Genomic DNA, 16,112 nt, shown 5'->3' on the forward strand with positions numbered 1-16,112 from the left:
AAGGATGAGAAAGAGGGTCAGGGGGTCACTGAAGGAGGGTCAGCATGCAGAGGCGGAGAGGGGAGAGGAGGGGTAGGTGAGGAGAGGGTGGACAGGATGTCATGGTTTTTTGAGATAAAGTGAGAGGCAACGGCATTGCAAATAGCCTGGGAGGCAACAGGAGGGGTAGAGACTACAGCAGGGTTGGCCAGCTCCTTGCAGATTTTAAAGAGTTCAGCAGAGTTGTTAGATGCCGCAGAGACATGGGCTTGAATATGGACTCTATTCTTGGTGAGGACAGAGAGTTGGTATTGCCTTTGGAGCAGGCGACAGGCCAGTTTGTCAGAGGATGAGCAAGAAGTCCTCCATGTCCCCGCAGCCACCCAACACTTACATTTAAGTGTAGCATCAGAGTCATACCAGGAATTGCACTTGGCTTTGGACCTCATGACAGGGGCAAGAGCCTCAAGAGAATCAGAAATAGAAGAGTAGAGCAGAGACAGTGCTGTGTCAGGATGTGAGTCAGCCAGAGGTGGAGGGGGGGAAGAGAAGGTGGCAGCGAAAGCTTCAACTGACACACACGTCATGGGCTGGATGTCCGAGAAGGTAGATGGCAATGACGGGGTAGGCTTGGCGTGGGGGGAAGGGAGGGAGAGATGAGAGGAGAGGAGGGAATGATCATTCCAGGATAGAGGAGTGGAAGTCACGGAAGAGTAAAGAGGAGGAAGAAGGAGAAACTAGATGGATATTGAGGTCACTGAGGAGGAGAAGTTGAGTGGTAGAGGCCAGGAGGGAGGAGGAGAGGTCTGCGCACTCAGAGAGAAATGAGGTGATTTGTCCAGGAGGCAGGTAGATAGTAGCCACGGTAAGAGAATGGCTAGGAGAGAGATAGAGCCTACAGACACATTCAAAAGAGGAGTAAGTCTGAGTGGGAATGATAGAGGCAAGAATCCACTCAGCAAAGATCAGGACTACCCCTAGGCCCCCAGACCGGGAGGATCTGGGTGCAGAGAGGATCTTGTAGCCCTCGGGGGGAGAGTGTGAAAGCTTATGACAGAGCTGGCCGTGAACCATGTCTCAGTAAGACCAAGGACATCATGGTCAAGTTCTTCAAGGAGGTGGCATCTGTCAGAGGCATGTTTGACAGCAGAGCGAGAGTTGAGAGTGGCAAGATGAAGAATGTTGCCAGCTTTAAAGACCTTCCGGGAGGTACACCCTGTGGATGGGAAGGAGCCCTACGAAGTGCAAAGGGGGAGGAGGAGAGAGAGGGCAAGGTAGCCAAAGGGGAAGAGGGGAGAGGAGGGGACAGCAGGAGATGAGAGGAAATTGGTGAGGTGAAGGAAGTGCCTATCAAAGAGGAGGAGATTGGCCTGGGGACCTTGGACCATGACAGTGACATTAAGGTAGACATTAATGATGACTTTACAGTAGTCGAAGGAAGCCATGAGAACTTCCCAGCAAGTGCCACCATTAACTGAAATGGCACTGGATACCTGGCTACCTCTGATCTCAGGCCCAGGTCCCCTCCCCGACCAGTTGCACACCTGCACTGCCCCCCTGGCAACCCTTGCACTCAGGGACTGTTTCTGTATCCCTATAGCTTCTTACCTACACTTGACACCTGACATCTGCACTTACCCTTGCACTTGCCACCAGCTGGCCGCACATTTATTTATTGTATTTATTGTTTTTTATTATCTCACTGTTATCCTATGTATTGCACTGCCCCCTTCCCCTTGCCCCGCACTTTTCCCCGTCCCCACTCCCCCCTGCACTTGCACGATCTCAATGTCACCTGGCCTAGTAAAATCATTGTCTCTATCTTCCCTCTGTTCCCCCTCCCTTGCCTCGTTGCGCCTTGAAAAACTTGTGTATACGCACGTTATAAATGCCATATCATATCATATCAATGGGAGAGGAGGAGATTGGGCAGAGCACAGAGATCATATTGTATTGTATTGTATTTGGTTATTTTTTTTTTTAAAAACTTTATTTTTGGGTTTTAATATACACATACAACAACGACCTTTGGTGATAGGTCAAAACAGCACAACAACATACAACGATATTGCGTTCATTACACTTACAATCCATTTTCACAGGTTCTGGGGTCACCTTGCAATGGTTCAAAGGGTCTCTAAGACAAAGTGCTCTGCTGAGGGTCCTGAAGATTGATCGGGGTCGGGCTCATAGCTGTGTCTTGGATTGCGGGTGGAGATTTAGAGGTGGGGACATCAGGTGTAGAGAGTAAATATTCAATGTAGGGAGCCCATATATCCGGGGGGCGTGCGTGTAGAGGGAGAGTCCGTAGAAACTCGGCATCCATGTCTTGGCAGTACAGGATGTCGTTCTTCCACGCTGCCAGTGAGGGAAGGGGGCCGCGACCCCAGGTCAAGGCAATTCTCCTGCGGGCGAGCACCAGGAACAGAGAGGCGAGCCTTCTCCCGGGAGCCTGCAGGTGTTTGGTCATGCTCAGGAGGGCTATGGTCGGTTGCGGGGCAATCGTTTCACCGATCACATCACTCGTGTGCTGTAGGACCGCAGACCAAAAACGGGCCACGCCCGGGCACTGCCATGCGAGGTGAACAAAGTCAGCGTCTGGAAAAGCGCATCTCTCACAGTGATCGGAGGCGTCAGGATGATGACGTCGCCTCTTTTGGGGAGTGTAATATGTTTGATGGATGAAGTTGAAGTGTATCTGCTTATATCGAGTGTTCAAAGCTACTTTTTGAGTTTGTTGGAGAATGTAGGACCATTCCACGTCGGGTATCGTGACATGGAGTGCTCTTTCCCAGCGCTGTTTGGCATTGACAGCGGGTGTCGTAGTGTCAGCCAGCAGTAATCTATATATCGTGGAGACCAGCCGCCCCTCTCCCCTTACTTGTATCACCCTGTGCAGGAGGGTCCACGTTGGGGGTTGCTTAGGGAATGATGGGAGGATGGCCTGCAGGGTGTGCCGTAGCCTGAAATAGAGAAAAATGTCGAGTGAAGTGTTGCCCCCTCTCTCCCTGATCGCCTGCGGCGTTATGAACATGCCCTCTGGGAAGAGGTCTCCCAGAGTTTGGATATTGGTTTTGTCCAGCCAGATCAGGAAGACTTTTTCGTTAGTCAGAGGTATGCCGGGGATAAACCTGATGGGTAATAGCGGGGAGTATCTTATCTGTGTTTCGTATTTGCGGGCTATTTTCTTCCAGATGGCGTACGTGGATTGGACTGTGTTTAGTGTGCTGTACGGAACCGATTGCTCGCTGAAAATGACAGCTGTCAAGAAGTTGGGCGATGCAAGGGCGCGCTCGACCTGAACGTGTGGTCGGATATATTCAGACGCATACCAGTGGCCAAGGAATTGGGCCTGGGCCGCCCAGTAGTATTTTTCTACATCTGGAAGCGCAAGGCCGCCCCGAGTCACCGGCAGCGTCAGCGTCGCATACGCGACTCGTGCCGGCTTGCCCGCCCATATTAATTCTAGGATGAGGGACTTGATTTTCTGAATAAAGGCGCGCGAGAGTATTAGGGGTATGTTTGTGAATAGATAGAGAAGCTTGGGGAGAATCACCATTTTGGTGAGTGAGACCCTCCCCCAGAGTGTTAACGGGAGGGACTTCCACCTTTGGACCCGCTCTTGAAGGGAGTGGAGCACCCGGCCGTAGTTGTCCTTAAAGATGTCATCATGATTAAGTGACATTAGGATCCCTAGATAGCGCACCTTGGAACTTTCCCACTTAAAGCCGTGGTCATCTCGAAACATAGGAGTGGATTTCGTGAGTGGAAATATTACCGATTTCGAGTGATTTATTTTGAGGCCAGATATGCCGCTAAATCGGATTACCTCACGCATAACTGGATTGAGGTTTGTCTGTGGATCTTTAATGAAAAGCAGCACGTCGTCCGCATAAAGGGAGACGATCAGCTTGTGAGGGCCCAGGGTGATGCCCCTATCTGTTCGGCGCTCTCTCAGTCTTGACGCAAGTGGTTCCATGACCAGCGCGAAGATGAGGGTGGACAGGGGGCATCCCTGCCTAGTGCCACGCTCCAGTCTGATTCCGGGAGATCTAGTGCTACCGAGGGTGATATAGGAGCAGGGGTCGTTGTAGAGAAGAGAGACCAATTTGACAAAGGTTTTACCCAAGCCCATTTGTGTAAGAGTTGCAAAGAGGTAAGGCCACTCGACGGAGTCGAACGCTTTCTCGGCGTCTAACAGTACCGCTATGGCTTGCTGTGAGGGGTCCAAAGCGGCGATGACGCCGAAGAGTCGTCTAATGCCATATGTCGTGCTGCGGCCTGGGATAAATCCGGCTTGGTCTCCTAGGACCAGTGCGGGCATGAGGGGAAGGAGGCGGTTAGCGAGGATCTTGGCGAGGATCTTGTTATCTAAATTGATTAGTGAGATTGGCCTATAGGAAGCGCAATCGTCCTGTGGTTTGCCTACTTTATGCAGGAGAGTCACGTTGGCTTCACGGAGGGTGGGAGGGAGTATTCCGCGCTCCAGGGCTTCTTCGTATACTTGTAAGAGTATCGGGGCAATCACGGCAGCATGGCTTTTATAGAATTCGCCTGTCAAGCCGTCGGGACCAGGCGCCTTGGTGCTTGGGAGAGATTTTATTGTGTCAGTAATTTCTACTAAGGAGATGGGAGCATTTAGGGGTTCGCGTAATTCCTGGGTCACCCAGTACAGTTCTGTGTCGTTTAGGTAGTTCTGAATCTCCTCAGGGTTGCTAGCGGTGTGGGAACTATACAGGTTTTGGTAGAATTTATGAAATGTGTTGGTGATTCCCTCTTCGGTGTAGGATAGGGTTCCCTGCGCGTCTCGGATATATTCTGCTCGGGGGGGTGTTTGATCCAGTCTCAGAAGGCGGGCTAGAAGCGCCCCGGGTTTCTGCCCCTCACCATACTGTCTGATCTTGTGTCTCCGGCTCAAAAATTTCAGTTCACGTTCTGCTGTCACCTGAAATTTATCTAGTTCAATCTTTAGTTCGGCCTGGATCTGCCTGTCAGGGGATGTTGCCTGAACCTTTTCAAGAGCCTTCAAGCGTCGTTCACATTCCGCCAACTCACGCCTGACTAGCTTCAGGATACCGTTTTCTTTGGCCAAGCAGACACCCCTCACATAGCATTTAAATGACTCCCATAGAGTGCCGGCTGAGTCGACTGAACCTTGGTTTGTTGCAAAAAAGGAGGTGATGTCCTGACGAAGCTCATCAGCGAAGATGGGATCTGAAAGTGAGCCGGGTTTAAACCTCCAGTTCACGGGAGGTCTTGGAGACTTAGACATTGTAAAGTCAAGTGTGACCATGGAGTGCTCGGAAAGGGATCGTGGTAAGATGTGGCATGGGCCCCACTCAAAAGGGCTGAGTGTTGATACCAAGAGATAGTCGATGCGGGAGCTGGTGTTATGGGCCGCTGAGTGAAAAGTATAATCTTGAGACTCCGGATGAGTGCGTCTCCAGATATCAGACAGGTCGAAGGCTTGACAGATCTCCGTGACTTGGCGGCTGGCTTTGGAAGCTCTGCTGTTGCAGCCGTGTGATTTATCAATGCGCGGGTCAAGCGGGGTGTTGAGATCAGCTCCCCACATCACTGTCGCCGAGGCGTATGTGCCCAGGTTGGGCATAATCCAGTTGAAGTTGCTCGGTCCGTCGACATTGGGGGCGTAGGTGTTTACCAGGACTACCTCTCTCCCAGCAAGCAGGCCCCTCACCAGCAGGAACCTGCCCTCCCCGTCCCTCTTAGAGCCGATCAGGCTGAAGCCGGCTTTTTTGTCAATTAGTATTGCCACCCCTCTCGCGTAGGAGGAATATGAGGAGAAGTATCTGTGGCAGCCCCATGACCGGGCCCAGGATTGTTCCGCCGTTGGAGTCAAGTGGGTCTCTTGTAGCATAGCAATGTTGACTTTGTGCCGCCGTAGATATTGTAGAACTTTCCTGAGTTTAGAAGGCTGGTTCCCACCGCGGATGTTCCATGTAGCAATTTTAAGCGACCCCATATCGTAGCAGTCTAAAAGCGCGGGCTGGTGACACCACGACCCCGTGGCACATATTGGGTATGCGGTTATCGCAAGGTGTGATACCTATTGCAGGTTTTGGCATAGGACTTCGAAATTGTAGAGTGCTAGAACGCAATTGCTGAAACAATAACATTTTGGAATTCTCGGGATCTCTCCCGTGTGCAGGCAACCCCCAACAGGCCTGCAGATTACCCACCCCGTTTCCTCCGGGATGAGTAACTTTTGTAACCCCTCCCTGCGTGGGCAACCCCCAACTCGCCCATGGTATACCCACCCTTATCAGTTGAGCCACCGACAGTGCCGTGCTTGGGGCGCTAGACGCCTCGCAAGAGGCTGTGTGGCCCAGAGACAGTTAATCATATGGTTCTGTGGGAACTGGTAGATGTCGCTGACATCGAAAGGATCTGTGTCGCCTCATTTTGCCGCGTTTGGGAGCATTTATGGTGGGTTCCTGCGTATGCGTTCGCCCCTGCGCGGGCTCTGGTTGTTGGGAGCCTGCCCACAGTTCTTCCGATCCAGGTACTCAGTGGCCTCCTCAGGCGAAGCGAAGAAGTGGGCTCTTCCCTCATGCTGGATGCGGAGTTTGGCGGGGAACAGCATCGAGTAGAGAATCTGGTTGGCTTGAAGCCGCCGTTTGATTGCTGTGAAAGAGCGCCTCTGTGCTTGAACCGCGGGTGTGAAATCGGGAAAGAACTGAATCGAGTCGCCATCAAATTGGAGATTCCCTTTCTCTCTGGCTGCTCTAAGTATGGCATCGCGGTCCTTGTAATTAAGTAATCTGGCTATGATTGGGCGTGGGTTTGCCCCCGGGACCGGTCTGACCGTAGGGATTCTGTGCGCTCTTTCCACTATGAATAAATGTGAGAGAACCTCCGGGCCAAGCAGTTCGGAGCAAATACGTTCGACATGGTCCTCCATTTTGATTTGAAGTTGTTGCTCTCTTACTCCAATAATTCTGATGTTGTTCCTACGGGAACGGCCTTCTAGGTCTTCGTTCTTAGCAGCGATAGCTTTTATCTGGGATTCCAACGCCGAGACTCTAGTGGTCAAGGATGCTGTGCCATCGTCCAGACTGGACACACGCTGTTCGACAGTGTCCAGTCTCTCGGCGTGTTGATCGAGGCGATGTTGGATACGATCTACTTTGGACGACAAATTGTCGAGTTTGCTTCCCAGGCCACCTATACCGGCTTTTAAGTCCAATAGGATTTCCTTGATGCCGGGCTCAGGGATCTGGACTTCTATGGAGCCTTCTTCCGCCGCTGGGGACGCTGGTCTGCTCGCGGTATTCGATGGTCTGGTGGCTGAGCTGGCCTCAAAATTGAGTTTTTTTTGGGACTTATCGTATTTCCCCATGCTGTGTGTTCCTCCAGGGCACTTTCACTGACAGGTTGAAGCGAGAGTAGTATGGCCGCGGCAGTGTTTGGGGCTAGATGTTGAGCTCCCTATCGCGGCCAGGGGTGATCGGGCCGGATGGCTCGTGCAGCGCTTCAACAGCCCAGCGGTCCTCGTTCCGCTCCGGGAGACCTCCGCCCTCGATGCCGCCAACGCGGTCCACCTCGCTCGGCGGTGTGCGTATGATCGTGTGTTATTCGGCGTTGGGTCCTGTGGGCCAAGCGTCGGAGTACAGGCAGCAGAGGTGCCCGGCAGGGCTCTTACCTTCGTGTGGGTGTCCCCGGCCACGGCCCGGTGATCCTGCCACCCAAGGATTGCTGTCCAGTGGGGCACAGCCGCGTCCCACAACCGCGGCGCCGTCTAGGCCCCGCGCACTCGTGGGGACCGCCCCTCACGACCCTCGCCGGGCGCCTATTCCCACGGCTCCGAGGGGTCACCTCTCGCCTGCTGTGTCGTTTTCACAGATCCCGTGTTATGAGCTCCGGCTTCCCGTTCTCTCCTGGGTAGGGGGGTAGATGGAATTTCCTCGGGTCGTTGTCAGGATTCGCGATGAGCGACTCTCTTGCCTCGGCCGAGCCCGTCACGAGGGCGCCGATGTCCGGCGAGCCGCGGCCTGCAACCGTACGCTCGTATCTCAGGCCGTGGATGGAGGAGCGAGTCCAGGAAAGCTTCGGGGGGCACCGCTCGACTTCGGAAGTCGGCTTCTGGCGATCAGCGGCTGAAACGGTCCCACAGAACGGATGGATTAGACAGGATTAATTCCGGGCCTCACGGAGCTCCCTAGGAAGCCGCCATCTTGTTCGGCTCACTAGCGCCCTCTTATTTGGTTATTTATATAGCGCTCTTTCCCCACTTGTGTGGCCTCAATGCGCTTTTGTTCTGGTTGGAACTCCCTCCGTAACCATAGTCAATGTGGTAGAAAATTCTAAGGAGTTTATTTTACGAAATGCATGTGTGCATGTTGCCGGTGTAGGACTTGGGTGGCTAGCAAGGCTCGACTAAGCAGCCCAAATAGAGGTCAGGAACGTCGGTGGGCGGTGTTGAGAGGTTTGCAATAGATTGCTATTGTTGAGAGAGTCAATGTGTACCGAGTTCCTTCCAGATGGTAGTCGCTGTATGCTAGTGGCAGAGGTGTTGATGTATGTCGAGTGTTCTTGACTGGACGGCTATATGTGATGCTAGACTGTATGTGCTTAGCCATAGCAGCATTCTATCATGCATAGATGCTTGGCCGTGCCTGTGGCCTGTGTCCACACTGGTGGTGTGAGATATACATACTGTAAGCTTTGAGATTGTTCAGGTGAGTCCATTACCATTGAGGCCTAGGTTTCAGAATGCAATATGTTTCACCATATACTAAACAAAGATGGAGGCTACCCCTAGATTTGACAATTCTGTATAGTGGCAGAGAAGCCTAGGTTTCACAATGCAGTAGGTTTCACCATTTACTAAACAACAATGGAGGCTACCTCTAGATGTGAGAATCCTATATATTGGTAGAGATAGTGGGCGAGAAGCCTAGGTTTCACAATGCACTAGGTTTCACCATTTACTAAACAATAATGGAGGCTACCTCTAGATGTGAGAATCCTATATATAGGGAGAGATAGTGGGAGAGAGGCCTAGGTTTCACAATGCAGTAGGTTACACCCTATACTAAACACTGATGGAGGCTACCCCAGATTTGAAAATCCTGTATAGTGGGAGAGAAGCCTAGGTTTCACAATGCAGTAGGTTTCATCATATACTAAACAACGATGGAGGCTACCCCTAGATGTGAGAATCCTGTATAGTGGGAGACAGGCCTAGATTTCACAATGCAGTAGGTTTCACCATACACTAAACAATGATGGAAGCTACCCCTAGATGTGAGATTACTGTACAGTGGGAGAGATGCCTAGGTTTCACAATGCAGTAGGTTACACCATATACTAAACAACGATGGAGGCTACCCCTAGATTTGAGAATCCTGTATTGTGGGAGAGGGGCCTAGGTTTCACAATGCAGTAGGTTTCAACATATGATGAACAGGGATGCAGGAAGTTGTCTGGGGTACGATCCAGTCTAGTGATAGCAATGCTATAACAGTGTGGTGCAGGCCAAACATTAACAGTATCATCACAGTGGGGAGCCTTCTGGATATGAGCCAGGTCAATCTGAACCATTCGCAGTGGTATGGCATAGGCTAGCAATCACAGTACTATCACAATGTAGTTTAGCTTGTCAAGTGGTAGGGGTTCCAGGGCAGAGTGAACGCTCCATCCCTCACCCTGACTAGTTAAAAGCTGATCATTTCCACTCAAATGTACTAGTGTAACAACCAGGATTCATTGCATAATTAAAATTATATATTCGATGATTTGTCAACTTGACCATATTTTTTCCATCATTGACATTCAGTGGACCTCCAACCATAAAATCCTCTTTCCCAGTTGATCATATTTTGGTGGAAATATCTTGGAGATCACATACTAAATTAAATTCTGATTATTACAAGGCCCCAATCGAAATAAACAACACGAGGACAAGAATTCGGTGGACCCCCTTTCGTATAAATTATTTACGACAACTCTTGCATCGAAAACAAGAGGAGGTGGATAATATTCATTAAAATGATCTAATTCAGATCATTATTCAATCAAGTACACAATTCGGCAAATCGAGCTTTGCACATAAACACAGATGGAACCCTGATAGCCAATCTTAGATCAAAATTAAGGCGCGATATAAGACTGCTACCTCTATATGATAATAAAATTCTAAAACAACAAATAAAAAATAAATATAGAAATCAAATTAAGCAAATAATCGCGACAACAAAACAACATAATGCTGAATCAATGCTAAAAGCCCTATTCTCCAAAAAAGCAGAAGAAATATGGAAAATAATAAACAGATCAGAAACAACAGCTGAGAAATCTATTTTATTAAATTTCATTGACCAGCTGACATGGTCAACACATTATGAGAAACTTCCATTTAAACCTGAAGAAGATCTTGTCGCTAAGAATCAAAGTAGCCCTGATATCAAAGCCTTAGAATTTGATGCTCTGGATATAACTATCATAATCAAGAAACTGAATAATTTGCGTGCGCCTGGTCCTGACATGATAACAAATGCCATTCTAAAAGAAAACCCGGAAGCCTGGGCTGATGTTTTATACTTGATTTTTAAAAATTTCATAAATCAAAATAAATTTCCTCCATCATGGCAGGAGGCAATTATAATCCTGATTTTTACATCCGGGGATAGGTCATGCCCAATCAACTATCGCCCAATAGCGCTTCTGGATGTGCCAGGAAAAATCTTAGCAAGACTTGTGGTTAGAGACTTCACAAAATGGCTCCATGAGCAGGAATTAATGGATCCCTATCAATCTGGTTTTGTTCCGGGCATAGGTTCAACACTAAATCTAATTATTATTGCCACACTCAAAGCCCAAGCTATTTGCAAGAAACAACCAATATATCTTGCTTTAGTCGACTTCAAACAAGCATTTGACTCTATCTCTCAATCCTTGCTATGGAAAAAACTTTTAAATGCCAACTGCCCTGCTTATATTTTTAACTTGATTTTATTGTTTTACTCGAATACGAGCATAAAAATAAAACTCACAACTGACGGTCTCTTGTCAAACACAATAAGAACAAATACTTGGCTAAAACAGGGCTGTCTGTTCGCTTCAATTCTTTTTCATTTTTATATTTGTGACTTTTTTAAAGAATTGATGGAAGTGCAGTCTTTTTCACCACGTTTAGGATTCTTAATCATACCTTATTCATTATATGCAGATGATATGGTTCTTTTTGTCAAAACTCCTCCAGACGAAATTTGGCTGCTCTATCGCAATATGCTGAACTAAACAAACTGGAAATTAACACAAAAAAACAAACATTTTAATCGTTCAGCATTCAGCAAAAAAACACAAAATTAAATTCAACTGGTTTATCACCAATTATCCACTTGACATAATACATCAGTATAAATACCTTGGAGTTAACATCAATTCTGATATAGCAGACATCCCCTAAAAAACGGAATTACCAAAAGAATGAAACTTCTATCAATTCAAGCAAAAGCCCTGCAAAGGAAGTATGGTCGGTTTTCCTTGATACCTGCGCGCATATTTTATCTATAGAAAGCCGTTCCCATAATTGCATATGGAAGTCATACCAAAATCATGGACAAACAAGTAAATTGGGACTACATAGACATATTGGAAATCAATTCTGCCGGTCCCCCTAAGCTACCCAATTGCCATAATTCGCTATGAACTCGGTCTATATTCTCTATCCGTGGTGGTCACTATGGCAATGTTAGCATTATATCGGAAAACTCTTCTTACTACAGATCATGCAAAGAATGCATTCCCGGCTGTAAGAGACATGATGCAATCCACAAACAATAATCCAATTTCCTCTTGGGTCCAACAGCGTAAAAAGGCTCTATTGGAGGCAGATATCTCTTTTAATGATCTGGCTCAATTTCCAGACAAAGCCAAACTCAAGTTGCTTAGGCATGAATGGATTATTACAAGGGAAAAATGTCTCCACTACTCAGCCTTTAAAGCGGGTCCTTTTATTGTGAAAGCACTGAATGACATTCCAAAATATATCTCAACATTTCCATACAGATCGTATGCAGACACCTTTTTACGTTTTAGGCTAAACCTATTGCTAACTAACAACAAACTTGCACAATATGCTAAAGATTCAACGTTAAGTACTTCCTTTAGATTCTGTAAAATATCTGCGAATGAGGAATCAATCTCCGAACTAATCTCGGAATGTCCTTCTCTTCTCGAATTAAGGATAAAACACTTTCTTAAGTTTTTCAAACATAAAGTATTACTCACTAAAGAACAATTATGGTATGAGATATTCAACACATCAAAAGATTCACTAATTATAGCCACTGTTCATTACCTTGATGAATTGAATCTAGCAACAAAAAAAACAACAGCGTCATAATTTCCTATTGAAATGAAGAATTTTCTTAATCTAGGCATTTTTAACTTTCTTTTATCAAACTATGGTTTTATGATGGCCTATACTGTTTTAAATCCATAATGTGTTACCTTGCTATGTTCTTAATGAAAATGTATGTTTTAACGTATTTGCTTATGTCATAACATGTGCAACTTTGATGTGACAGAATGAAAAAGTTGAATTTCAACTAAACCAATTTCAATAATAAAAAAAAAATAACATTTAAAACAGGTAATTTATCAACATAATTGAGCCAATGACATTTTGAGTTGTGTAAGAAGCATATCCAAAGAGTATCCACTAAATTGTTCTGATTCTGAAAAGTGATTTTAAAGTATTTACATTGTTAAATGAATTGCCTTTTTAAAGAATGCTTATTTAATTGATGTTAAAGAAATAACTATTTATAACTGAAACCTTGAGTGTGTTACTTGTATTTAAGGATTTCTTTGCTACAGCTCTACAGCTCACATTTACCATTCTTGAGATAGGCCTGGCTGCTCAGTCACACTGCCAACTTGTGTAGTACAGCCCTATACCAAAGGTGGGTTACCTAATATCAAGCAGATAAGTGTAGTCTCATACAGTGTGACTGCAGCAATTCTTACCTAACAACCTCTCGGGACGCAATCAGTGAACACATCACTCAATCACACACCAATAATCATTCAAACACAGCGGTGCACTGCCAATGGCAGACCGTCCCTCCAAGCACACCAATGCACCCTGCAAGGGCTCTAACACAAAGGAAGTGAAGTCACACTATCCTAGACAGTCATCTGTTTATGCCAATCAGTACTGGTTTCAGAAAGACCACAGGCCCCAGTCCTGGGATATAAGCATTGAGTGTCGAAGGGTCAAGATGTCTACCACCGCTCAGATACACAATGAGGGACAAGCGTTAGTCGGGTGATCCCTCAGGCCTTAAATGCAAACAAAGACAACCTAATTTTTGTGGAGTGAAGAAGGCGGTCAAAAAGGACACAGGCAAGTAAAATGGATTACACCCAGGAGAGCCATATTACTCAGGTGAAAAAGAAGGCACCACCAGCCTAGTCACATGACTAACAGAGAAGGGATACCCTCATTGGGACACTATAGTACATATAAAAACAGAGTCAAACTCTCAGTCAGGCTTTAGTGTAAGCCGCCCTGAGACAAAAATAAAGTTTAAAAAAAACATGTTAACACGTGAACTTCCTACCTAACACTCTCTTACTTCTGTAGCTCAATGTATTAATATGGTGTAATTATTCCCCTGACTCTACCCCTTTGTACTGTAATACACCCTTTTTCTTTAAAGCAAACTGATATCCCCTCAAAGCAGCATCTTGGTGCTAAGACAAACAATGCTGCAAAAAAGCAAAGATAAGCAGAGTTAGAAAATAGGGTCAACAGATACTGAATACACAGAGTGGGGAAGGGGAATACCACAACAGCACAGGAGAATGCAGATAGTGAGGAAGCTGAACACCACAGCACAGTAGAATGCAGATAGTGAGGAAGGTAAACACCCCAACACCACAGTAGAATGCATAGAGTGGGGAAGGCGAACAGTGCGACAAGACAGGAGAATGCAGATAGTGAGGAAGGTGAACATCACAACACCACAGGAGAATGCACAGAGTGGGGAAGGTGAACATCACAAGAGAATGCATAGAGTGGGGCAGGCGAACAGTGCAACAACACAGGAGAATGCAAAGAGTTGGGAAGGTAAACACCACAACACCACAGGAGAATGCAGAGAGTGAGGAAGGTGAACACCACACAACCACGGGAGAATGCAGAGAGTGAGGAAGGTGAACACCACAACACCACAGGAGAATGCATAGAATGGGGAAGGTGAACACCACAACAAAACAGGAGAAAGCAGAGAGTTGGGAAGGTGAACACACCAACACCACAGGAGAATGCATGGAGTGGGGAAGGTGGACAGTGCAAAAACACAGGAGAATACAGATAGTGAGGAAGGTGAACATCACAACACCACAGAAGAATGCACAGAGTGGGGAAGGTGAACATCACAGGAGAATGCATAGAGTGGGGAAGGTGAACAGCACAACAACACAGGAGAATGCAAAGAGTGGGAAGGTGAACACCACAACACCACAGGAGAATGCATAGAGTGGGGAAGGTGAACAGCGTAACAAACACAGGAGAATGTACAGAGTGGGGAAGGTGAACACCACAACACCACCGGAGAATGCATAGAGTAGGGAAGGTGAACCTCACAACACTGCAGCAGAATGCACAGGAGCTACAGCCAGAGTATCAGGAAGCCATTTGGATGACTACAGAGTCCAATAGCCTTGGTTATTTAAAGAAATACGAGTAGGTGTCGGCGATAGGAAGACCAGGGTTGGAGGCCAAGATATCCTTTTTGAACATCTTCCTGCCAAACTTAGTAAGAAGGGAAGGATAGTCAATGGAGAAGCAGTTGGAAACAGGAAACAGAAAACGCCATGGGAGTGGAAGCGAGGAAAGGAAGGAGAAGCAGAAGGGGCTAAGGCAGGTAGGAGTGGAACAAAAGAGAGTGGTGAGGTCACTGGGTCAGCAAGTTACAGAGATGCAACAGTTTACAAGCAAAGTACAGACAAATTAGCAACGGGCATCAACATTTGACTTTCAAGCAAAAAGCAAAAACAGCAATGTTTCACTTTCAAGCAAAACGCAAAAACAGCAAAGTTTGACTTTCAAGCAAAGAGCAAAAACAGCAAAGTTTGACTTTCAAGCGAAAGGCAAAGACAGAAAAATTTGACTTTCAAGCAAAAAGCAAAAATAGCAAAGTTTGACTTCCAATCAGAAGGGGTCATAGGGTCTGGGTGAGTAGTGTTATTTGAAGTTGTATTATGTATGCTTGTTATATGGTTTAATTCTATTGTGTTGGTTGTGGCCAGTGGCAAGTTTCTTGGGGGCATAGCCGTAGGTAGTATAGTAACATGTGTATAGTTATTAAAGATACTATTCAGGGAGTATACCGTATTTGTATTATGGTGGAATGATATTATTAAAGTGTACATGCTATTTATGATAGTAGGACAGTTCAGGATATTGCTCCTTGATGTCTCCTCTGCCTTTCACACTGTCAACCATTCTATCCTCATTAAAAGGTTACATGATACCTTTAGCATCATGGACTGGGCACTGGACTGGCTGACCTTTTTTCTTCACTAACCACCCTTTGCAGATGCAACTGGGATGTTTCTACTCCGCCACTTCACTCTCTACCTGCAGCGTACCCTTGGGTTCTATCCTATCATTGTGGCTCTTCATTATCTATTTCGTCCCTCTGGCTCACTTGATGTACTTCTTCTTTTCTCATTTCCAGTGTTAATGACACACAGCTTTCATTAAACTTCCCTCTACTAATTTGTTCTCCTCATTTTTTTTTCTCTGATTGTCTGACCACCATTCAGGCATTGTGTGCAGCCAACAATCTTAGTCTCAATGACAGTAAGACGGAGAGCCTTCTTATTATGACACATGTGCCCGGTTTTCCTCTTACCCTCTGGCCGCCCTTTTTGGACCTCCTACTCTCACCATCCTGTGAGTTCAGAAACCTTGAAGCTATCTTTATGTCCTCTCTATCCTTTACTCCGTACATTTTGGAGCTTGTAAAGAAGGCCCACTTTCAGCTTCACTTCCTTACAGGCATTCTTTTGTTCCTCAACCTCCCCCCAGAAGATCAACGCCTCTTGAGCCCTGGCCCTTTCTAGGCTGGACTTCTGCAACAACCTCTTCCTCA

The sequence above is a fragment of the Ambystoma mexicanum genome, chromosome 6q, assembly GCF_040938575.1.
Source record: "Ambystoma mexicanum isolate Mex_15411 chromosome 6q, UKY_AmexF1_1, whole genome shotgun sequence".
Classification (NCBI taxonomy): domain Eukaryota; kingdom Metazoa; phylum Chordata; class Amphibia; order Caudata; family Ambystomatidae; genus Ambystoma; species Ambystoma mexicanum.